This window comes from Rattus norvegicus, chromosome 9 (genome assembly GCF_021556685.1).
Source record: "Rattus norvegicus strain SHRSP/BbbUtx chromosome 9, alternate assembly SHRSP_T2T, whole genome shotgun sequence".
In the NCBI taxonomy this organism is placed as follows: Eukaryota; Metazoa; Chordata; class Mammalia; order Rodentia; family Muridae; genus Rattus; species Rattus norvegicus.
The window spans coordinates 26,692,260-26,716,513 of NC_141542.1; the positions used below are offsets into that span (position 1 = coordinate 26,692,260).

Here is a 24,254-nt window from a genome sequence, read left to right on the forward strand (position 1 = left end):
ACTTCTGAATTCTAATAACCATGAGGCCGTGTTAAGGTTTCCCATCATCCATGGGCTCTGCAAAAATTGTTTTTTTTTTATTTGATCTTTTTCTCTCAAAGATTTTTTTTTTGCCTACCTTGGTTCTTAGAACAGAAAAGAGTGGGAAGACACAGAGAATGCATGTGTTCTAACCACTAATTTTTTAATCAGACTTACTCTGGGCTCCAGAGATGTGCTTGGTAGGGTTTTGTACATTAAGAAGACAAAAGAAATGAGGCTTAAAGCCATTGCAGGGCTGCCTCCTGCCTGCCTATCAGAATGTGCATTTCTTCAGTACACCATGAGAGATCTTACACACACACACACACACACACACACACACACACACACACACACACACACACAGAGAGAGAGAGAGAGAGAGAGAGAGAGAGAACGAGAACTAATGCTTCTCAAGCATTTTTATCTCCTCAAACCAAGACGTACATTACAATAAAAGAATCATTTCTTATTCAACTCTTAATAATCTTCTGTTAGACATCAACACACACACACACACACACACACACACACACACACACACACACTCACACTCACACACCAGTTAAAGCTAGTTTTCCACTTAGACATCATGTACAAGGGAGAGATGCTTAAGTTTGGGGTCGGATCACAGTCAGCCTGTCATATTCATTAGATCAGCTTTATGGCCGGGCTACTAATTATCAGTTTATCTATTGCTTACATTTACTTGCAGACCAGACCTGGAGATGATGAAGTCACTTGCATCTGTGTTTCAGTGGCCATCGGCATCACATGATCGGTGTCACATGGCTATACCTACCTGCCCAGGATGTTTGGAGATAGAGTCAGACTGCCATAGATAATCGCTAGAGACAAACACCAAGCCCTGCTTAGAGCAACATTTTCCTGCTGACCACTGTGTCCCTGCTGGGTGGGTCCCTCTTGAGTTAGCTCTCCCTGGGGAGACACAACCGAATGTCCATCATTCCGGATGGGCACACCGGACAGATCCAAGTATGATTCTGTTGAAGTCCATCATCGTGAGACCAATTGGTTTATGGCACATTTGCTTATAGAAACTGGGTGAGGGATCCTGGACAGAAGTATAAGTGATATCCAAACACGCACTTCACTGCAAAGTCCCAACCTGTTGTGGGTGACAACCTCATGAAAGCTGCACCATGGAGTCCAGCTTCTCACCATCCTTCACCACGGATGGACATTCCGGCATCTCCCATGACCACTTGCAGCTGGGGAGCAATAGTTAGAATCTCAAGAGAGGCCTCAAGATTCTCCTCTGTCTACTCTAGAGTGTTAATGGCCCTGCTACCATCACCTTGAACCTACATACCATTGTATTGATCTGCTCTTGTTGCCATGGCTACCTGAGCAGTTCCCAAGGTGTTATTGTATTATGATAGGAGGGAAAACGTGTCATATAGCAGCCCTGGTGCTCATGGCTCTCATCCTCACAACAGTGGTGGCTCTAACCATCCTGTGTACTCTCCCTTCATGGATGCTGTACTAACAATGGTCCTGGGAGTAAACACAGCATTTCTGTTTGAGGCAGGAGCAGGTAAATATCTTGAATGATGATGATGATGATGATGATGATGATGATGATGATGATGATGATGATAGTAAAAATAAAAACATCTCTTTTTATAAGGTCAGTCATTTTTTTCATAACCCCTTCAAAAGATTCAGGATTCTCAGTTTGGGGTTTCTCAGGTATAACACAAATCTGTGTTAAGTCTTCTAATCTCCAAACACAGTTAAAGGTCTTCTCTTTCTCTTGGCAATGTGATATCATTTTTAAGGTCTTTAAAATTTATTTGAAAAATGTGTGTGTGTAGACACTTTGACTGGATGTACGTCTGCATACTGCTTGCTTGTCTGATGCCCACAGAGGCCAAAAGAGTGCATTAGATATGCTGGGACTGTGGTGTTGGTGAGCCATGATGTGGATGCTGGGAATTGAACCTGGGACACCTGGAAGAGCAGACAGTATTCATAACCCCTTAGCTATCTCTTCAGCCCAATATGCCATCATTTTGAGCAATAACCTTCCACAGGCTCTGTTCAATTTATCTCTTAATCCTTCCTGGGCTTGGGTGTTATTGTGCACACCAATTTCTGTTCATAATTGTCTGTTGCTGGAACCCGTCCAGTTCCCCCCTGAGCCAGGCTGGCCCTGCTCTGGGTAGGCCACTTTGGTTTTGAGACAGGGTCTCTGTAGGCTGGCTGTGAATGTGAGCTCTCTTGGCTCAGCAGACCACCCCAGCCACCTCAGCAGCAGGAAGGCAGGCAAGCAGCCACTGCTCCTGGGCCCTGTGGCACTTCATAGCCAAGAGGAACCAACTCGGACTTGCCTGTCATCCTATAAACAATATTGTACTTTGTCTCTGGCCCTAAGCATCCTGTGTCTTCAGGAAACTTTAACAGGTGACCATGTTAGCTTGTAAATAAAGTAAAATCCCAGCCCTTTCCGGTTCATAGAGTTTCCTATTTATATTCATCATGATCCACAGCCAGTAAATGTCACTGGCTTACCAACCATTTTTAGCCTTCAGGGATCTCAAAGAGTAGACCTGGTTAGAATGAAAAGCCATGTTTCTTTTAAAGGACATAAGTGATAATAGTAAAACCTCTGGAGTTCCTGGACATGCATCCATATATCCACACACACACACACACACACACTACACACATACACACCCACACACCACACACACACACCACACACACACACCACACACACACACCACACACACAGACACACACACCACACACACAGAGACACACACACTACACACATACACACACACAGACACCACACACACACCACACACATACATACACACAGACACCACACACACACCACACACATACACACACACACACCATATATATATATATGTATACACACACACACATATAGTGTATATATATCCCCTGATATCAGGACCTCCCTAACACATAACTGCAGGCATAGTGTTTGTTCACTGGGTTATCGAGGAAAGGCAAGATTTCTTCTTTTTCTAACACTACCGATGGTAAAATATACCATATTTTCAGGTGTCACCGAGAAAGAAAATGCTACCTATTAAATTATGACAAAATGTTTCTTTTGTATTCAAGTTTCATTGTGTATTTACTGAGAGAGCTGTTTGAGCATAAGACTTGCTGTTTATCCGTCTTGCTCACATATGAGGATAAAAGACCTACGAATCTGAGAGAGAGAAACAAGAACTGTCTGCAGGCAGTGTGATTGTTTACATGGGAAGTCCTGAAGAATAGAAAATAAAGGCCGTTGTGAATGTTCCCCTGGTTACGAGATACAAGGTGGATACACAAAAGCCTCTTTTATTTCTAGGAACTGGTAATGAACAATTATAAATTTAAAAAGAAATGTCATGTATAATGCCATCCAAAGTCTGTGAAATATTTAGAGATGAATCAAATAGGCTCTGTGGAAGGCTCGCGCTCAAAACTATCACACGTTGTTGAGAGAAACCAAAGACCTAAATAAATGACAAGATACACTGGGCTTAGAAGAGTCAGTGTTATGAAGATGTCAATTCTTTCCAAATTGATCTATAAATTCGCCGTAATCCCCAAATACTCAAATCCAAGAAGCTTTTGTATTAAAGCAGAAAAGTCAATGATAGGGTATACAAGAAAAAGCAAAGCCATGAGAATAATTTGAAATGAAAAGTTGAAGATATACAGTACTTGGCTTCCTGATTTGCTTTAAAGCTCGACAATCAAGGCAGCATGAGCTGACGAAGGGGTAGAGGCATGGATCAATGAAACAGAACAGAAAATAGACCCACACTTGCCCAGCCCATTGATTTTCAATACATGCTGGATTCAATAGGGAAAGGGCGGCTACTTCAACAACAGCAATGAAGAGATTGGACATTGGCTCACTGCCTTATACCACGCCAAGAAAAATAATAATAAATTGAAATAAATTCCCCAACTACTTCTGAGTCTCCAACTCTCAGACAACCTCTTCAAGGAAATTTGTGAGAAAATCTTGGTTTGGGGGTGGATTTCACAGAAATCCTGAGACAGAAAAGAGACAACCTGACCAATCGGAACACACGAGATTTAAATGCTCTGTTCCTCAAAGGACACTGTTGAGAAAAACGAAAACAGAAATCACAGGTTAAGATACTTTTTTGCAAAATGCAATAGCCAGAATTTTATAATTCAATGAGAGAAACAACGCACTGAAAAAGATTCAAACAGAGATTTCATCAGAGAAGATATACGAACAGCCATTGAGCCCATGAAAAGATATCCAAAGTCGTCAGTAAGCTTGGAGCTGTAAATTAAAATCCCCAATGAGGGATAGATAGAGCAATGGCTTGGTGCTTAAGAGCAGTGGCTGTGGAAGACCAGGGTTTGGTTCTGAGCACCCACATGGCAGCTAACAAGCTCCTGTAACTCCAGGTCTGGTCTCCAGGGGTGCTGTGAATACTTAGTGCACACACTACATGTAAGTAAACACTTGAATGCACAAAATAAAAGTAAGTAAAAATAACCTCAGTAAAAGGTGAAGGGAGGGGCCATAGAGTTTGGAAAGTAGGAGGCAAACATGGATGGGAGGAGTGAGTCCTGGTGTCCTTCAGCACAGTGAGGAGATTATAGTAGGTACCCTGTTAATCATTTTATGAACAACTAGAAGAAAGGAGCTCAAAGTGTCGAAACACAGAATGATAATAAGGAGATAGAAATAGTAAGTACCCTCATTTGTTGTTAATTACATTAATACATGGTGTGATGGGTAAGGTTAACTGTACAGCTGTCAGGAGGTAGAGTCCTGTAAAACAGGCCTCTGAGCAGTCTGGGAGGGCTTCTCTTGAGTATGTTAACTGAAGCGTTGAAGTCCTCCACTGTGGGCGGCGTCATTCCCTGGCTGAGATTCTGACCTGCATAAGCTATGAAGGGGAGCTGAGGGGCAGTCTGCTTTCATAACTTTCTTCTCTTGCCTGTGAACACCTTTCATACAGTCCTACTAAAGAGGACACCACAAACAAAAACCACAGCACACACAAGGAAATAATCCTCCATGACTAAGAGTTAGCATCACGAAGAGCAAGATTAGGTTCTAAGCCACTCAAGACAATAAAATATTTGTATAGTCTTTGGCCAGTACCTGTATCAATGACATAAATGGGTTCTTTTAAGAAGAAGAAAGAAGAAGGAGAAGGAGAAGGAGAAGAAGAAAAAGAAGAAGATGGTGAGAGAACACTGTAATTCTCATAAACAGTCAAATCTCAGTTTTAAGGTCTTAGCTGAGGATTTGTAGAGAGCAGAACCTGGGACAAGGACTAAGAAGCTCATGTTTTCTGCCTCATTTTCAAATTGCTGCTTGTAATTTCTGAAGAGAACAAGAGTAGACCAGGCTGGGTGAAAGGTGAGACAAGGTGCTGCACTGGTCATTATTGCTAAAGAAACTCCATAGAAATCATGCCTGGATATTTGGCAGACATGTTTGCTGCAGTCTTGTCCAATCTCCCCTATCGCAATGCAATACGGTCGTCTCTAAAGTTCATGCTAGACATCTGTGCACTCGAGTTTACTGAAACCACACGTACAAAATCTCAGTCTACAAGCTTATGTTGGGTCACATTCATAGCTGTCCTAGGGCACATGTGGGCCATGGGTTTTGAGTTGGACACAGCTGGAGGGCTTTTCTGAAACTCCGTACAAAAGGTCACCTCTCGTTAGAAGGGGAAAAGAATGTGGAATTTACCTTCTAAGATCCTTCTTGTCCCATATTGCTCATATTTCTCTGCAGGGACAACAGCCAATGTGGCACCTCTCACCCTCTGGTGCCACTTGGGAGGCTGATCCTCATATCCAAAGGTAGGGACACAGCTTGGTGGAGAAGGCATGGCCTGTGGGACCTGAAGGCTGTGCAGCGCGGGTCTCTGGCCAGTCAGCGTGGTCAGTATGCTACGGAGACAGCACACCTGCTCACCCAGGTCAGGTCTTCCCACAGAAGAGGAGAGATGAGGAGAAGGGCAGCAGTCTGAAGAGGCACAGAATGCATGCCGAGTGCAAAAAAATAGAGATGTTACAATTAAGGAAGACCCCAGTGGTAGATTAATCAGATCCATATGAAGACATGTTTGAGAATTGGAAAAGACATCGTTACAAGGTATTTCTCAGTGCTTCATTCTGGGAAGGCAACAGAGAAGTGAAGCATGAGAGAGCTAAATTGTAAAATTTATACCCAGGGAGATGTTCAGAAGCGGGAGGGGATGAGTAGTAAGGAAATTGAGAAACGAGAGTCAGTTTTGAAGTGCAGCGTGTGTGTGTGTGTGTGTGTGTGTGTGTGTGTGTGTGTGCACATGCATGCACGTGTGCATGTGAGTGTGTGCATGCATGTGTGCAAGTATGTGTGCATGTGTATGTGTGTGTATGTGTATGTGTGTGTGTGCATGTGTATGTGTGTGTGTGTGGGTGTGCATATGTATTTGAATGCATACATATGCATACATTGGGTGTGGAGACCAGAGGCCAACCTTGTGTGTCATCCTCAGACACTACCTTGCTGTTTGATACAGGATCTCTCAGTTTCGTCCGGAGGTCTCCAGTTTAGTCAGACTGGCTGTCCGCCTCAGCCTCCCCAGTAGTGGGATCGCAAACGTAAGCATTCACTACCGTGTCCAGCTTTTTACACGGGTTCTGGAGATAAAACCCAGGTCCTCACTCTTGGAAGAAAAGTGCTTTACTGATAGCTGTCTCCCAGCCCTTGATGCAAAAAAAAATTATTGTAATTAATTCAGATTTGCTTTTTAGCATTTTACTTATCAGTTATAAGTTAAAAATTTTTCCTTAAACCCCTAAATATAATCTTATAAATTCTATTTACTATTTTAGTCCTGGTACAGTTTAAATTCTCTTCAGGAAAACTTTAATACAAATTAGACTAGTGTCTTAAGGGAATTTGCTATTCATTCATGCTAAGTAAATTTGATGGACTGTAGTGATGTCATTTAAATGCTTTAAAATATTTGTAAATTGAATAGATCTTGTTTTTCTTTACACAGTTAGAATATCTAAACGCACTAATCTCGCAACCCAAGAAACTCGCCTTTCTTGCATGATGACACAACTCGGCAACACACGTTCTCTTAACCATTTTAACGCTGATTATAAATTAAGTGGTTTCCTCTTATACCATTTAACGTCAAATCAAGCCAACATTTAATTTAGAATCATAGACCAATTTGTCATTTGCTTGAATATGCCAAATTCAATTATATTTTGCAAGCCTTTAAACTATCCAACTTGTAGAGATTACCTGAAGAAACACGAGCTAATTAATGCCGAGAGTTTGATACATTTTATATCTCCCGTCATTATGGTCTTAAAAGATGCTTAACCCAATGAGACTTACAGGGGGTTTTTAAGTTTCTGAGCTGACCCAGCTGTCGCCCAGAGCGGTGTTCGGTTCCTAGGTGGTGCTTCTCATGGGGCTGTCTTAGTTTACTTTCTATTGCTGTTAGAACACTACGACCAAAAGCAACTTGAGGAAGAGAGGGTTTATTTCACCTTAGAGCTTAGAGTCCATCACCGAGGGAAGTCAGAGCAAGAACTCAAGGCAGTAATCTGGAGGCAGGAGCTGACCCAGAAGCTGTAGAGGAGCGCCTCTTACTGGCTTACTCTGCATGACTTGCTAAGTCTTAGACCATCCAAGACCAGAGATCCAGGGAGTTGCGCCCACAGTGGGCACAGCCTTATCAAATTAAACACTAATCAACAAATGGCCCACAGACTTGCCTGCAGGCGAATGTGATGGGTATGTAGTCTGAACTGAGGTTCCCTCTTCCCAGATGACCCAAGCTTCTTTAAGTTGGTCCAAATGTAACCAGCTCAGAGACGAAGCCATTTGGTAGAAGAAGCTCAGGCTTGGAACCACCCATGTCTACAGTGGCTCTTCCTGTAATGCAGGCTGACATGATCTGCTGTGTGGGTCAGTGTTTTCTAGAGGAACAGAACTTACGGAATGAATACAAATCACAAAGGAGATTTCTTAGATTGGCTTACACGATAGGAGTTAGGTAGTCCCTGCAATGACTGTCTGTACACCAAAGAAACTGAGAACCCAGTGGCTGCCTAGTTCACAAGGCTCGATGCTTTGACATCCTCAATCTGGCACTGAGGCCTGGAGGGTTCCAGGAGTGCAACTGGGAGGTGGAAAGCCAGAGAGGCTGGATGCCATGTCAGCAACAGATGATATCAGCAGGACAAACACGCTTCCTGGAAGGAAGAGAAGCTCTGTAGACAGAAGAGCCTCTCTTGTCTTTGTCCTAGATGTCTTTATACTTGACCTGTTTGAGGAAGGTGCTACCCACTTTTCAGGAGAGTCTATAAGGAAATGCCCTCCCAGAGCCAACCAGAGGCTCCTAGGTCTCTTAGTTGATTCCAGAGCCAATCCATCACAGACTCCAAAGACAATACCCTTTGGGTGGGCTTGCTGCCCATAACTAGGAATATTTGCCCGCACAGGGCTTTGTGTGTGCTCCTTCCACATTGACTCTTTGGGTGTCTAAACTCAACATCCCCTCTTAGCTTTCTACAGCTTCTCTACTCATTCCACAGCCTGTTTGAACACATTCCCTTAGTGATAGCAGAACGTGCTCCTCTGGCTTTTATTTGGTCAGCTTAATAAAATAGGTACCTTTAGACAAACCAATACACAGAGGAAACACAAATAGAGACAATATTAATCAGAAAAATGTCAGATTACCAAAATAAATGGTAAACATATAGAAGACCTTGAATGAAAATATTTGTGTGTGTGTGTGTATGTGTGTGTGTGTGTGTGTGTGTGTAAGTGTGGGTACGCCTGAGTGTACATGTTGCACCATATGCACATAATACTCCAGGAGACCAGAAAAGGGTATCGACTCCCCTGGAGTTGGAATTACAGGTGTTTGTGAGCTTCCTGATTTGGGTTCTGGGAACTGAACTTTGTCCTGTGTTGTTCACCGCTGAGCCATCTCTGCAGCCATAGACTTCCCTTTGTTTGAGACAGGGTCTTACTATAGAGTCCCGACTTTCTATGTAGACCAGACTTTCCTCAAATTACCAAGGTCCTCCTGCCTCTGCCCCCTGAGTGGTGGCATTAATGTTGTGGTCCACCATTCCTGTCATGTAAAAAACCTTACATTTTTATTTAAATAAACCTTTAAAAGAAAAGAAGAAGGAATTGGAGAGAAATTGAAAAATGGACCAGTTAAATCTAAACAGCCATTGATGGTTTAAACATAAAGCAGACATGGTTGGAGAGACTGTTCAGTAGTTACCAACACTTGCTGCCCTGGCAGAGGACCAGGGTCCATTGCTGGCTGACCATAACCTCTAACTGTACTCCACGGGATCTAAACCTTCTGGTCTTCAGTGGTATGTACACGCACATGCACATACCCACGGTCCTACCAACCCTTACAATGCTACAACACTTTGAAAAAGTAATAAACTGAATAAAACCTTACCAATACAATGTCAAAGGGGTGGAAATAAAATATACCCTGACAAATGTATAAAGGATGCATGGTTTGAATGACATCCAGGTGTCAGTGATGAACAGGTGGTTACAAATGCTGACGGTAGCAGACACTGTCACTTGCAGCTATGGTAGGCAGCTGTCACTGCATGGACAGCCTCCCTTAGACATGTTTCTTTCATGCCCCCATGTTTTCCTCCTATACCATGCAACCTTGAACATGTGCAGCCTGAAAGACTAGAGGTGTTAGCATCCCTGGGTAGCTTTCAACCATCAAGGGAGTCAGGAGCCGAACGAATACTTCCTAGCTCTTAGCCCTTGGTGGGAGTTGTGTCCTATAGAACCTTGCTCCCTCAAAGGGTGTGCACCGAGATGCCCTTAATAGTATCCCACGCCTCACGACTCCTTGCGGCTTTCATCTCTCCTTGACCTCCTGCTTTCCCATGACCTCATCACAGACACGGTTTCTTGATGTCCCTTCAAAAATCCTATGCCCACCCTCTTGTTTTAAGGGTGATGTCCTCAAGTCTGCAAATGAGACACTAATTAGCTTTAAAATTTTAATGTAGGCATGTTTGCTATTTAGGAGTGTGCAGTGGCACAGACAGCGTGTATAGCTTCCAATCACATGTAGAATGAAAACAGGATTTTTTTAAAAAAGAACTTAAATTAATAAATATGAGAAAGGAGTGGGATAGAAAAAAATAAACGTACAGGGAAAACCCATATTATATTTCACAGACTCTAAGATTGCATCCATTGTAGAATATGCCTGATTTTTTAATGCAACCAATAAAGAAAAAAATGCTGGTAATTACATGCATTATAAGAAGCATTCTAATTTCAAAGATATGAAAATCTGTGCCTTATGATTGATGAAATTTAGTGGCACGAAGAAAGATTGCAGGAATAAATATAAATATTCACTAATCATAACTAGTAACACCAAGGAGCTAAATATTTTAAGAGATCAGATTGCCTAACTGGAATCTGCCTCGAAGATTGACTGTGTGTAGTTCAGAAGTGATTACTTCAAACACCGATGACAAGAAGGTCACACAGAAACAAGGGAAAATAAGGTAAAACTAAGCAAATAAGAACTGAAGCAAGGTGCTGCTGCTCTCTCAAAATGAGAGAGACTATCTGCAAATGCCTTTTGCATAAGAAGAGAAACTCCTTTCTGGTAAAATTTCAATTCATGAGAAAGCTCAAATAATACATCCTGTAACCTACTACGTATAAAATAGTCTCAAAATATACAAAGGAAAGGTAGATGTGATGTTGTACACTGTTTAAAACCAGACACTGTTTTAAACCTTTAAAAGAAAGGGAGAAGGAATTGGAGGGAAATTGGAAAATGTACCAATGAAATCTAAACAACCATTAATTATTTAAAAATAAAACAGACATGGTTGGAGAGACGGCTCAGTAGTTACCCACACTTGGTGCCCTTGCAGAGAACCAGAGTCCACATTACTCCCCACTTGGGAGACAGAGGCAGGCAGAGTTCTGTGAGTTTGAGGCCAGCCTGGTCTACAGAGGGAGTTCCAGGACATCTAGGGTTATATAGAGAAACCCTGTCTCAAGCAACAATATACATGAAGGGAGGAAAGAGTTAAATCCAAGAAAAATCTCAATATTGGAACACATGAGTTATTTTTAATCTTAATTTTTGTAGATTAAGTAAATAAAAAACCTGTGTTTTTTGGAAATCATTATTATAGCTATAATACAGTGAACACATATTGGACTTTCTACTCCCGAATTTAAAATACTGGCTTCCCTTAACTGCATGCGACACTTGTAGAAATTAGGCATATGTTAAACCGAGGAATAGAATCTATAAATGCTATTTTAAAAGGAGAAGTCAATACTGTGCAGATTATCTGACTACAGACCAATTAAGTTAGGAAGCATAGCCAAAAGAGAACACAAGCACATTTGGACAATTTAAAAACGACGTTCCTAAGTAGCTTTTTGTGGGGGGAGGGGTCAAAGACAATTTGTAAGGAAGGACATTAGGCAACGTCCCATGTGAGAGAAACATGGTAAACTCAACAGGCGCAGAGGAAGAAGAAACTAAAGACATCTATAACTGGTGTTTTCAAGTCTGAAAGTGTCTTTTTATTTGCAGTTATCTTTAGGGTTTTGGTACCACCGCAAGATGAAAATACACTCTCTGATCCCAGGGCTTGTAGGACAGTCCAGTAAATACTCCGGAGCACCAGAAGCATAAACACCTGTCAAGAACAAACTAAGCGGAAGCAGATACCGAGTCCTCAAGGCTGACGTCACCAGAAGGACGTCATCGTGCCAATGTTCAGCCCACGTGACATCACTCCCCAGAGCACCTGTCTGGAATATCTATCCCCAGGTTTAGAGGGATGTAAACCACTTTTCTAAGAACAATGAATGGGTTATGCTTTGTGTTTCAGTAAGTTAAGGGGTTTTCTTCCACTTTCCCTAATAAGACAATTTTAAAGATGGCATCTCTAGGGCCCTTTTAAACTCGTAAGGAGCAAATACACAGTACCATCAGCACTGGGTAGCACTAAAAACATCCCTTCACTGCCTCCCTTTTCAAGAGCTCTTAGATTTCAGACTTCCTTCTTTTTTTTTTTTTTTTTTTTTTGGTTCTTTTTTTCGGAGCTGGGGACCGAACCCAGGGCCTTGCGCTTGCTAGGCAAGTGCTCTACCACTGAGCTAAATCCCCAACCCCGACTTCCTTCTTTTTAAAGCCCGTGTATGCGTGGTGTGTGTATTGCTGTTCTCATGTGTGTGGGTCCAGCTGTGTGTGCAGGTGCACAAGCACACGGAGGTCTGAAGCTGACTTCCGTATCTTCCAGATTTTCTGAGGGAATCTCCTGTCTATGTCTGCCAAGTGATGGTATTGCAGGAGGCCCATGTCTCCCCAGATTTTACATGGCTTCTGGGTATGTTGACTCTGTTCTTCACAGTGCATGGTGAATGCTTTATCCTCAGAGATATCTCCCGGCCTTCTGCTGGTTAACAATGTGTCGTATTGAATAAAAAAAAAAAAAGCATTCCTGTCTACTCACATTAGACACACTTGGAATAATCATGATCTATACTTCTCTCAACTCCCTTCTTCTGTCTTATTTATTTATTCTTTTCATTCTGCTGAGGCCTCTGATACTTTTGTTTGATGCACACAGTAAAATGACTTCGGTGTGTTTCAGAAGATTGTGATTCTCAAACAGAAATTTGTTGTAATTGTTTGTTTTTTCCATAGTATCCTGATTTCTTGGCTTTTATTCATGGTATGGTTGACACCCGCCCCTACCCCATCTCTCCTTCATAAATGCAGTGAACTTAGAGACCAGAAGAGGAGGGAGGCAGATTCCCTGGCTTCAGTCTGAAGTTGGTGCTGGGAATTGACCTTTGGTCTTTGGCAAGAACAAGATGTGCTTTTTTTTTTTTTTTTTTTTTTTTTTTTTTTTTTTTTAAGAATATATATAAGCTATCTTCCAGAAGAGAGCATTGGGCCCCATCACAGATGGTTGTGAGCCAACATGTGGTTGTGGTTGTTGGGAATTGAACTCAGGTTCCTGTGGGGGAACAGTCAGTGCTTTTAACGGCTGCACCATCTCTCCAGCCCCACAGCTCAGTGAGTCATCTCTACACTGTTTAATTACAAAAAGTGGAATTCCGTGTCTGTCCTGGGTCTTGAACCCCATAGGATTTCTTTCAAAAGGTTTTAGCTTCCTTTGCTGGTTCTAGGCTGTGACTAGTCCCTCTGCTTTCTCACATCATTGCCTTTGTCCTTTTTGGATTTCTTTTTTCTAATATCCAGTCTTGATGGTTACAAGCTTTGAGAATCATTGCACGTGAGTGCATTCCTGTGACTGGGGAGGGACTGCATCCCTCGAATCTCCACCTTTGGGAATGGCCTCTGAGGTGTCTGTGAGTCCAAGCCAAGCCTCTTCCCCAAGGCTGGTCAGAGAAACTGGGATTCCACACCAGCCTTAGACCACCCTGCAAATCTTGTAAGATGCTAAAAGTGCCCAGCAATCCACACTCCCACCTGCTGGGTCTGCCTTGCCTCCAGGGACTCAGGTGGTCACTACTGCCCCACCCCCAGGCAGCACCCCAGCCTCTCTGCGTTCTGGTGTCCTGCATTTGCACCAAATACATTGCATTTTGCATTACAATCCTGCTTAAAACAATTCACACAAACTCTAGACTTACACAGTATCTCAATGTTTGTTTTTCCCCAAGAGCTGATATTTTGCACCTAGACTTCTACCTCCACACCTCGCTCAGATTTCTGAGGGCTCAGAAATCTGCCATTTAGCTCCGGGAATCGCTGACGAGGTCTTCTGTCCTTTTGATTTTGGGTCCTCTGTAGAAAAAGAATACATTTTTCATCTCTGAAAGCTTTTGAAATTTTTCCTTTATCCTAGAGATACAGAAATGTCACCGGTATGTATCGAAGTGTGTATGTCACTTTAGAAATTCTCTCTGCTTAATATTTTATGGATTCTTTAAGCCTAAAGACTGAGATTCTTTGCTATTATTGCTCGATTTTTTTTTCTTTCCCCTCTTGAACCGCCATGTCTGTCCATTCTGTTCCTCTGAGATTTCTAGGAAAAAAACATCTGGCCCTATTTTGAACTCCTGAGAACTATATTTTGGAAAGCAGGTTTAGTGACTTTATTGTGGTCCTGATGGTTGGAACAGGAGACCTTCAGAGTAGCCTGGAGAAACTGGGCAGGAATTCTGTGGCAGGTAGGGGAGAGGCTCCAGATGGAGGATCCTACGCCAGGTGTGTGTGGCTCTGCAGTCTTGCAAGGTGAGCTGGATGCTCAGATAGCTTCCTGTGTTATGGAGAGTTTGCGTCAGGGAAAATTGCCTCTGTTTTCTAAATTTCCATGCTGACAACGCGTAATTGCCCACTAAAGGGAATCTGCCTGTTCGTGAAAGCCATATGGCCATTCCTTATAGAACCTGGCTAGCCTCAAGTGTTGCCTGTTAGGGCACAGGGCATGAAGAACTAGGTAAAGGAGGGCCCCTCACACAGAGGGATTCTATGTGGACACGTGCCTAGTATCGATCTTTCTCATTGCAGTGACCAGACATTTGACAAGCAGCAACGTGTAAGGTAGAAATGGCTTGTTTAGACTTAGGAATAGTTGCAGTTGGGACTAGAGAGATGGGTTAATGGTTAAAGAGCACTGGATGCTCTTCCAGAGGACCAGAGTTTGATTCCTAGCAACCACATGGTACCTCACAACCATCCCTAACTCCAGTTTAAGGGGATTAGGTAGGCATGTGGTACACAGACATACATACAGACAAGACGTCCATACACATCTAACAAAAATATAAGTAGAAGGAGCAGGTGAAGGGATGCCAACCGTCATGAGAAACACATGGCAGCACGGGAGTGAAGCAGCTAGTCACCATGTAGCAGAGCTCAGGGAGCAGAGAGTGGACAGAAAGGGGTGGGCCTAAAAGCCACAAAGAGCAGACAGGAAGGGGTGGGCCTAAAGCTTTAAAGAACAGACAGGAAGGGGTGGGCCTAAAAGCCTCAAAGCTGGGAGAAATGACTCAGTGGCTAAATGTGCTTGTTATTAAAGGTCGAGGAGCCCGCAAAAGGCTGGGCGACTGCTTTATCCACTCCGATTCTGATTCTGGCACCAGGGAGGCTCAGGCCCAGAGAAATAATCTGGATAAGAGAAAGGAATTATGGATAAACAAAGTTACTGTGATTTCTCAGCATCCCGGCACCCTCAGACTCACACCAACCCCAGTTACATCAATAGGAGGTCTTCTTTCCAATTTTTGCTGATCTTTTCAAGGTTCAAATAGCTCTCTCTTTCATTGCTTATAGATTGCCTGACTTAACACCCATGTATTTATCCATAAATGAGACCATGGTGTTAGGTTTCTTGCTTGTTAAGCAATGGACGTTCTCTGATATCTTTGTAGATACGGGCTGGAGAGATGGCTCAGTGGTGAGGGGTGCTTGCAGTCTATGCGGGGCAGTGGTGTTCAGTCCTCAGCACTCACATCAAACAGTTCACGACTGCGAGCCACTCCAGCTCTGCACTCTTACACCCTCATCTGGCCTCCACAGGCACTTGTATGCACGTGGGTGTGCACACAGAGACAATTAGTTTTTTTTTTCTTTTTCTTTTTCTTTTTTTTTTTGTAAAGGAGCTTTCTATATAGAACTGAGCCCTGTCCCACACAGGGACAGCAATGCAGAAAGAAAGCAAAAACCAGGCCCCTGCTTCATGTACTCAAACCTTCTCCTTTCAGGCGAAAGCTGAAGTCTTGCTCATGTAGACACTCCCAACCACTCCGTCTTTATGATTCTTCCCAGCAGCGGGTGGAGAAGAAAGGCCCAAATCCCCAGAAAATCAGGATGGAGTCTTCAACCAACAGGAAAGAATCATCACAATCTCCGGGATTAATTCTGACAATAGCAACTGTTAAAAACACAGGCTCAACGATGTACATCACACGAGAACCTGTTTCTACTTGGCTTCACTCATTGTCCTGGAGAAGCAGTGGAGCCCTCGAATCATTCAATTTAAACAACTTCAGTTCTGTATTGCATGAAGGCAGGAAGGAAGTCATGCTAAGATACCATCCAATGGGGCTGGAGAGATGGCGCAGCAATTAAAATTGCTCTCTGGTTTGCAGAGGACCCCGGGTGGGTTCCCACCACTGTCAGGTGACTCAATTGCATGCAACTCTAGCTCCAAGGGACCCCCCAATGCATTTTCTGGCCTACACAGGCACACAGGCCCCTGTACTTACATGAGCCTACTTGCACATACTTGAGAGAGAGAGAGAGAGAGAGAGAGAGAGAGAGAGAGAGAGAGATCATCAAATGACTGGAACTGTGGACACTTTTTATTTGTTTTAATAGAAAGTTGACTATACCCTTCTTGCTATCTTCTGCTCATTCCCTGCTCCCACCCTCCCTCCCACATTGGATTCTAGGGTGAACGTAACACACCCTAAGTAGATGGCAGTTCAATTGTCTTCTTAAATAAAACCATCTGGGTTGGTCCCTGGAACCTATATCCAAGACTTCACAGCCATCTTCCCTTTCTACTCAGGACAAGAAACAGGTGGGCTCTCTAGTTTTTCTACCAGGTTTAAGGCCAAATTTCACACTGAAGTACTGAGGAAGAAAAGAGTCACATCTGGCTTTGTGGAATGGTGCCCAGACATCTTACTAGATACATTGTTCTTCTGACCCAGGCTTAAAGGAAGGGTGAATAGAAGTTGCAGCTCAGAGGTGAATGAGTAGAATTGGGAGTGGGGGTAAGCTTCTCTATGGATGGACTAGCTTTCTACTCTTTGAGTGCAGAGCAGAAACAGTCCTCTAATGTCCCCATAGAATAGGCAGTATGCAAGCATTGAACTATAGCTTCAACATTTGAGATATGCCAACAGCTAGTGGCAAGACACACTTGGTGTCCTTCGAGTGGCAACCTTTGAATATCTGACATCCTGACAATGACAAGCAGCCCAGACATGGAAGGACATGTAGTGATGGTAGTTCTCTCAAGCATGGCTAACAGCCCTTGTACCTCACAGGGATTTAGATGGCTCATCAAACAGAGGAGGGAAGTCCCCTGAAGAACTGCAAAGGACATATCATCTCAATAAGTTACAAACATGGTTTACAAAATCAACAGCATACACGTAGTCTGGGCTGGAGTTGTCAGCTAGCATGAGTGACAGCTCTCAGAATCAACAGGCAAGAACATGAGGATGCTGAAGTGCATTAAAAGTAGACAGTAGGAAATCCAGGATAATGCCACTTTGGGGGACAATATTTGTGTGTTACCTTTATCTCAAGTGGATGAATGGAGGCCAGGAGTCACAGGTGGTACCTATTGTGTTTGATGAGGAATAAGGAGCCTCACTTCCACATAGATAACAGTAGTCACATACACAACAGCACAAAGGTCAGGCACAAAGAGCCTGGGTATAAAAGAGCTTCACTGGATTAGACAGAGAGGAGGGGATGTCCTGGAGTCTACTGATAGATCAGGTATAGAAGCTAGGGGTGACTTCCAAATATTCCCGCTAGGTGGCAGTGTTGGTTAGCCCACAAGTCAGTGAAGCCTTCCAGGAATCCTCTCTGAGCTGAGTGTTAGACTCTGAGGTGAGAGTCCTGGGTTGAGGTCTGTCAACAGCAGGCCTTGCTCCATTCTCCTCTGCTTCCCCCCTTTAAGGACAATAAGAGCAGCATAGGATCTGTTTCCAGAACCCTTGAAGTCATTCATAGTTATCTAATCTCTTCCGTCTACCACAGAAAACCAAGAGGATCCAGTCTAAGGCAGATCAGTTGTTCTGCATATTAACTGATAAGGAGGGTTAGGGGTCTAGGATGGTAGTCACTTTGGCTTCCCACAGCTCAGGAGATCGGGTTCAAAGACATAAGGGTAGCTCGTGCTGCAGATTTACCTAACTATCCCCTTGGCAAATTAAACTCCTTAAATTCTGCCATGGTGTGGCTTTCTCCTCTGAACTAGACATGGCTTCTACTCGTGACCCATTTAGGGAGGTTTGATTACTATTGACTTTCTGCCACTGCTTTACCTAATCCAAATAGTCAGGGATTTAGGTCGAAGGTGGCATGATGGCCAGGAACCCAGAACTGCACACACATTCTCCCTAATCCTCTACCAAAGCAGTCAGGACTCTCTTGCTTGTGACAGAAATCCAATTAAGTATATCCTAGACAGAAAGGAAGTGGCACTGGCACAGGATGGTTGCTGGTACAGCTGGGGGCTTTGGATAAGCAGGGATCACAGGTTATTTCTGGAACATTCTTGCAGACATTCTCTATTGCTTTGAGTATAGAGCCCTCTGTCTCTAATGGGAGACCATGTTCCTCTCTCTGATGTTGACCTCGGAAACTTCTGAAATGGATAGACTAAGACACTTAGGCTAAGTTCACAGTCACCAAACACTGAATATCTATTTTATTTCTCAATTGAAGCCACTATTACTGATGTAAGAGTACCTGGTTCTCCAGAACAGTAGAACACAGCCACTGTCCACAGAAGAAATAAATGACACCACATGGAATATATGAGAATCTCTTCCCCATAAACCTGTTCCAATGATATACTTAGGTTCCACTCTTTTCTTTTTCTCTGTTGATACTGAGAAACACAGATATCTCTTTTCTCTTGGGAGATATTAATTCCCAGTGAAATTGAAAGTCGGGAATAACTATGGCAAGAATTATAAAATTTCGGCTCCTTTTAAAAACACAGAAATATTATAAGAAGGTGTTTTTGTTTTAATCCTGGGTGCGGGTATATGGGGCTGCTTCAGATTGTCCACAGTGGCTGACTATGATTTGCTTTTGCTACCCTGCCTAACATCTGGGAATCGGCCCTGCTACCAGCCTCCACCCAGAGTCCCTTGAATTCACGAATAAAAAACACAGACACACACAAACATTTCAACTTGCCTTTCTAGCCCAATTGCTGGGCACTACTTATCTCCTGCCTGGAGAAGCCTGCCCTTATCAATACTCTTAGCTCCACTCCTCCCCACCTGACCTCAACTTCAGTTGCTCAGTTACATCTAGTCCCAGCTAAACACTCTCAACCACCCACTTGTAGGAATGGCCTGTGGCCACTCTGTCTGAGGTCTATCATGGTTGGTCACTTCTTCTCCCTCAGAAGCATGGAGAACTCTCTCTCCTCTCCTTGCATCTGTCTGCTTGCCTCCAGTGACCTGGAAGTTTTGCCTATTCCTTCTGCCTGGCAATTGGCCCATAGATTCTTTACTGACAGATCAAGAACCAACTGGGGAACAGGACCTTAGCATCGGCACCACCCCTACAATGATTTGCCTGGTGCTCTGATGGGGGCGTGACCTTTGCCAGCTGCAGATAGTTTCTGGGATTGTGTGATGTTTGGAATTCTGGGGACTTTTCAGAAGGTCTATAAATAGGCCCCAAGAGGAGGATGGGTTGTTATTGGTTGCAGTTTGCTAAGTAGTCATGGGCAAAGAAGAAACAACAAGAAGAAAGTAGATACCTGACAGCAAAGATCAAACTTGCCCCAAGGACCTTGACACCCCTAATCAATAGAAGTAGACTAAGTATAACATTGCCTCCTTTCTGACTTTATTCAGGAATCTCTTTTCTTTCCTCTCTATCCTCTTCTCTCTTATCTAGTGTTAGGGGGTTGAAAGGTTGGAAGAAAGGGCATGGGAAAAGGTGGAAGAAAAAAAGAACTCACCAAGTAGCCAAAGATACACTACAAATAACTGTGATTTTCTTACTTATCCTTAATACTGCCTGGTTGGAGTTTCACTAGGACAAGTCGGCTCATTCCCCGACATTCCTAACCTTTGCTGTACAGTGGGCTGGCACTTGAGAACTGTATCACCAATATTATCTGGTTGGCTTGCTTGTCATTGGCTCAGCCAATGAGAGCTGGAGGCAGGTAGAGACACTAAGGCAGATGAAGTGGTGACCAGGGAAATTAAGGTACATAGAAAGAAGAGGAGAAATCTGGGCTTCTGTCTCATTGGAATACCAGTGACGACCATCAGTACAGCTGTCAATTGTATGTTCTGGGTGCACTGAAGACTGTACTTCTGAGTCCTTTATAGTTGGACAGGATCATAGAACCGAATCAGCCAATGTGTTATAAGTGGAAATGGCCAGAAAAGATGAGTTTCTATTTAGAGCTGAGCACTTAATTCTGGTATAGACTTTTTCAAAATGGTCTTTCCAGGGTTATCATCTGCCAAGTTCAAAGTAACAACTGCTGTCCAGAGTGAATGCAATGAGATTGTGCTAGTCAGCTCAGTGTGGACATGACTGGACCACCGAGATTCAGAGGTGAGGCTGGCATTGGTGCAACTTAAAATATTTTTAGTATAGTAGAAGCCCAGTGAAATCACTGAATCGTCCACGTGTTTCTCCCTAAGGCTTTCAGAAGCTCCAAGGGGACTATAGACCCTGCCAGTGGTGCTGCAGACTGGATCTTTAGTATTCATGACATGTTCTGGATGTACACACATGTGCAAATACATACAGCTCTGAACATTCATGATGTCCTAGAGTCTGATGGCTGCTTGACTGCAGTCTTTGGGCTCCCCAGATTGTAAATGATTTCACTGCCCAGCACCAGCACCTTAGCTTGTTTCCTTTCCAGTAGAACCATAGGTTCTGCTGGAGAAGCAAAAGACTCCAGGGTGGCTGATGAGAAAGGTGATGGTGATGATGATGGTGAAGAAGGATGAGGAGGAGGTGGAGGAAGGGGAAGAGGAGGGGGAGAAAGGGGAGAAGGAGACGGAGGAGTTGTGACGGCCAAAAGCCATTCCGACTACCAGAGACCAAAGATTAAAGTTTTGAATCGCACTTGGAACATTGACCTGGATGAGAGTCCTGCCCTCTCCATGCGCAATGGGGTTAGCCTACAAGAATTCATTATAGGGGCAGCCTCTTTCACAATCTAACCTTCAAGAGTGAGCCCCCCTGACTTTATGAAAGACGATGCTATCCAAGCTGAGGAAAGATTCAAAGTCATTTCATTTTAAAGTCTTAGAGTGGCTCCACACAGAGACCTCAACCATTAAAGGCAGCGCTTGACTCCCCAAATTCTCTGAATGTATTTACTCGATCTGCCATGATTATAGTTTGAGAGTAGATGGTATTTCCAGGGGACTCTGGTGTGTCAGTTATCCCTTCAGATCATGGTTCCTTGGAGAAGTAGAAGGCACAAGAGCCAAATGCAAATCCATACATCTCCTCTCAGTATTTTCTCCAGGCAAAAATTATATAGGTGGTCCAGTGGTGTGGCTGCCATCTTCTAAGATGGCTCCCAGTGATGCCAATGTAGTAATCATAGTAATCATGATATTCTTCTAGAGTCCTCTCTCTCTTTGCGCTACTGCGTTCTCTCTCTCTCTCTCTCATTTATATATATTATATTGCATATATATGTAGTATACACATATAATATATGTGTTACACATATATAGGTGTATGTGTGTGTGTGTGTGTGTGTGTGTGTGTGTGTGTGTTGCTCAAGGTGAAGGTAATCAACTGTCACTTTTTTTAAAGTATTTTATTTATGTGAATGTGTGTGGTCTACACCTGTAAAAGGAGGTGCTGAATCCCCTGGCTCTGGGGTCAGAGGCAGTTATGAGCCACACAGTGTTCACAAAGGGTGCTGGGAACGTAACTCAAGCCCCCTGCGAGTGCAGTAAATGCTCTTAACAGCTGAGTCATCACCCAGCCCCATTTATGAAATTGTTTTAAAAGCTATAGGTTACCCCATCTTGATTACTCACTCTAGGGGAAAGGCAATTGCTATGTGTTTTCAGCCATCAGGGAGTGTTGCGGTGAGTTCCATATGGGGATAAGCCGAGCCTACACACTCTGGGAGGAGCAAAGGCCGTGTGAATGCCTGGATGTCGATCCTCGAGCACCACAGTGTTTGACGGTTCAGCTGTAACCTCCTGAGCCAGAGCCACCAAATGAACCACTCCCAAACTCCATACACAGAAACTGTGACTGTGCCTAAGCAATCAGTCAAGAGAAACTATGTGAAATAATGTCTCTAGTCTTAATCGGCTTAATCTGCTTAATTTGTGTCACCATGGCTGCCATGGCTTGAATATGGTGTCTTATCCAAGACTCATGTTGAAATCTAATCCCCAGCATGAACTATAAGGAGTTGGAACCTTAAGAGGTGATGAGTGCCTAGCCTTTATGCATGGCTTAATCCATTCACATCATCAACGGATTAATGGGTTATCTGGAGAGTAAGCCAGTTTGACTGGGTCCTTGGTATACACAGCCTTTGATACACGACACCTTAGGACTGTGTCAGCAGGGAAACCATTTCTCAGACATGGCCCTTTGGGCCAGAATTGTGAGCCAAAGCAAACCTCTTTTCTTTACACTTACCCTATATGTAGTACTGTGTCGTTGGTAACCAAGAAGACAGTAAGACAATGCAATTATGAAAAACCAACACCTCTCTGAATCCTGGGACGTTTCCAAACACATGGTGGTTGAAATCGCCTTGGAGCACGATGTATGTGTGATTCAGCACTGGGAGCCACAGCCCCAATCCGTAGTCAAGATGACCCAGATATCGCCTTTACTTGGCAGGAATGGCTGAAGGAACAAGTCTGTGATCAGAAGAGGGGAGGCAAGATTTTAATTTTCACTAAAAAACTTCACGAGAAGGCTGGAGAGATGATTCAATGGTTAAGAGCGTGTGCTTCTCTTACAGAAAACCTGAGTTCAGTTCCCGGAACCCATGTTGGACTTCTCATAGCTCATAACTGCTTATAACTCCAGTCTCCAGGGATCTAGCACCCTCTTCTGGCCTCTGTAGGTACTGTACTCATTTGCATAAATCCTCCATTCATGTGCAATTAAAACAAAATTTAAGAATCTGTAAAAAATAATTGTCACTTTTATTTATTGTGTGCGTGTGCGTGTGCGTGTGCGTGTGTGTGTGTGTGTGTGTGTGTGTGTGTGACTAAATATATCCTTGGGGATGGAAGGAGGAAGATTGTAGGAGGGAGAGCCTGGACAATTCTTTAATCTGAGCAGAAATAGATGGAGGTCATAGTGTGAACCTTTTCCAGTAATATGTAACCTTGCGTGTTGATCTGACAGATAAGTTCTCTCACCGGCAAAGTAAAGGGGCCAGAAACAAGAGATGTTTCTAGAACATGCTCATCTGGAAGAACTGGACACTTGTAAGAAGTGCTGTACTCTGCCGACTTAGAGATGACTGCACACAGAGCTTCCCTTCAGGGTTCCCTCTGCCTGGGGCCAAACCTGCGGCATGGAAAATAACTCTGTTGCTTCCAACATTTCAATATTTAGTGTTTTACTGGAATATTTACAGCAGAAAGAAGAACAGTGAGGATGCACAACAGAGAGAGTCAACGAGTCTTGGATCCCAGGAGTAGAGAGGGTCGGGGTGGATAAACCAAGCCAGGTCTTCTTATGTTTCATGGTGACTGAATCATCTTTAAAATTTATAATCCCTATGGGACACCTGTACGCTTCCTCTTTTAATTAAAGGATTTTTAATTGTGTGTATTTGTGTTAAACAAGTGTCCATCAGTTCAATTGCCCACAATGGCCAGCAGAGGGCATCTGGTCCACTGTAGCTGGAGTTGCCAGCCACCCAGTGTGTGTGCTGGGAACCAAACCTGGGTCCTCTGCAAGAGTGGAGCACACTCTTAACTGCTGAGCCAATACTCCAGCCCCTGGCTTTCCTCTTAAATATTGTTTTTCCCTCCTCATATTAAAAATTGAACTCAAAACTCTACTACCAACAGTGAAGACCTGATTCTAGCTCTCTGAGACACTCGAGCAGACAGGGGCTGCTTAATCTTCCTCTACTCTCTACCGGTTCCTACCCAAGAACTTCTTATTCAATTTTTACACAGATTTATGAGTGTCTTAGTTTGATTTCCATTGCTGTGATCAACACCATGACCAAGAGCTGGCAATTCATCTTGAAGAGAAGTCAGGGAAAGAACTCAGGGCAGGGGATTGGAGTTAGGGGTTGCAGCTGAGGCCATAGAAGAATGCTCCTTACTGGCTTGGCCCTCATGGCTTGCCCAGCCTTCTCTTATACACTCTAGGACTACCTGTCCAAGAGTGACCCTTAGTGGGCTGGGCCTTTTCCCATTATCAGCAATTAACTAGGAAAATACTCTCTAG

The 24,254-nt window shown here is 43.5% G+C and overlaps 2 long non-coding RNA genes across 2 annotated transcripts; both read left to right on the forward strand.

Moving 5' to 3' along the window:
- Positions 1-1,409: 1,409 nt before the first annotated feature.
- Positions 1,410-16,600, forward strand: LOC120094630 (uncharacterized). Its single transcript, XR_015629001.1, has 3 exons — positions 1,410-1,579; positions 11,670-11,969; positions 15,821-16,600. It is a non-coding gene; the product is annotated as an uncharacterized LOC120094630 (long non-coding RNA).
- Positions 16,601-22,800: 6,200 nt separating this feature from the next.
- Positions 22,801-23,620, forward strand: LOC148003608 (uncharacterized). The gene is made up of 2 exons (XR_015629002.1): positions 22,801-22,905; positions 23,193-23,620. It is a non-coding gene; the product is annotated as an uncharacterized LOC148003608 (long non-coding RNA).
- The last annotated feature ends 634 nt before the right edge of the window (positions 23,621-24,254 follow it).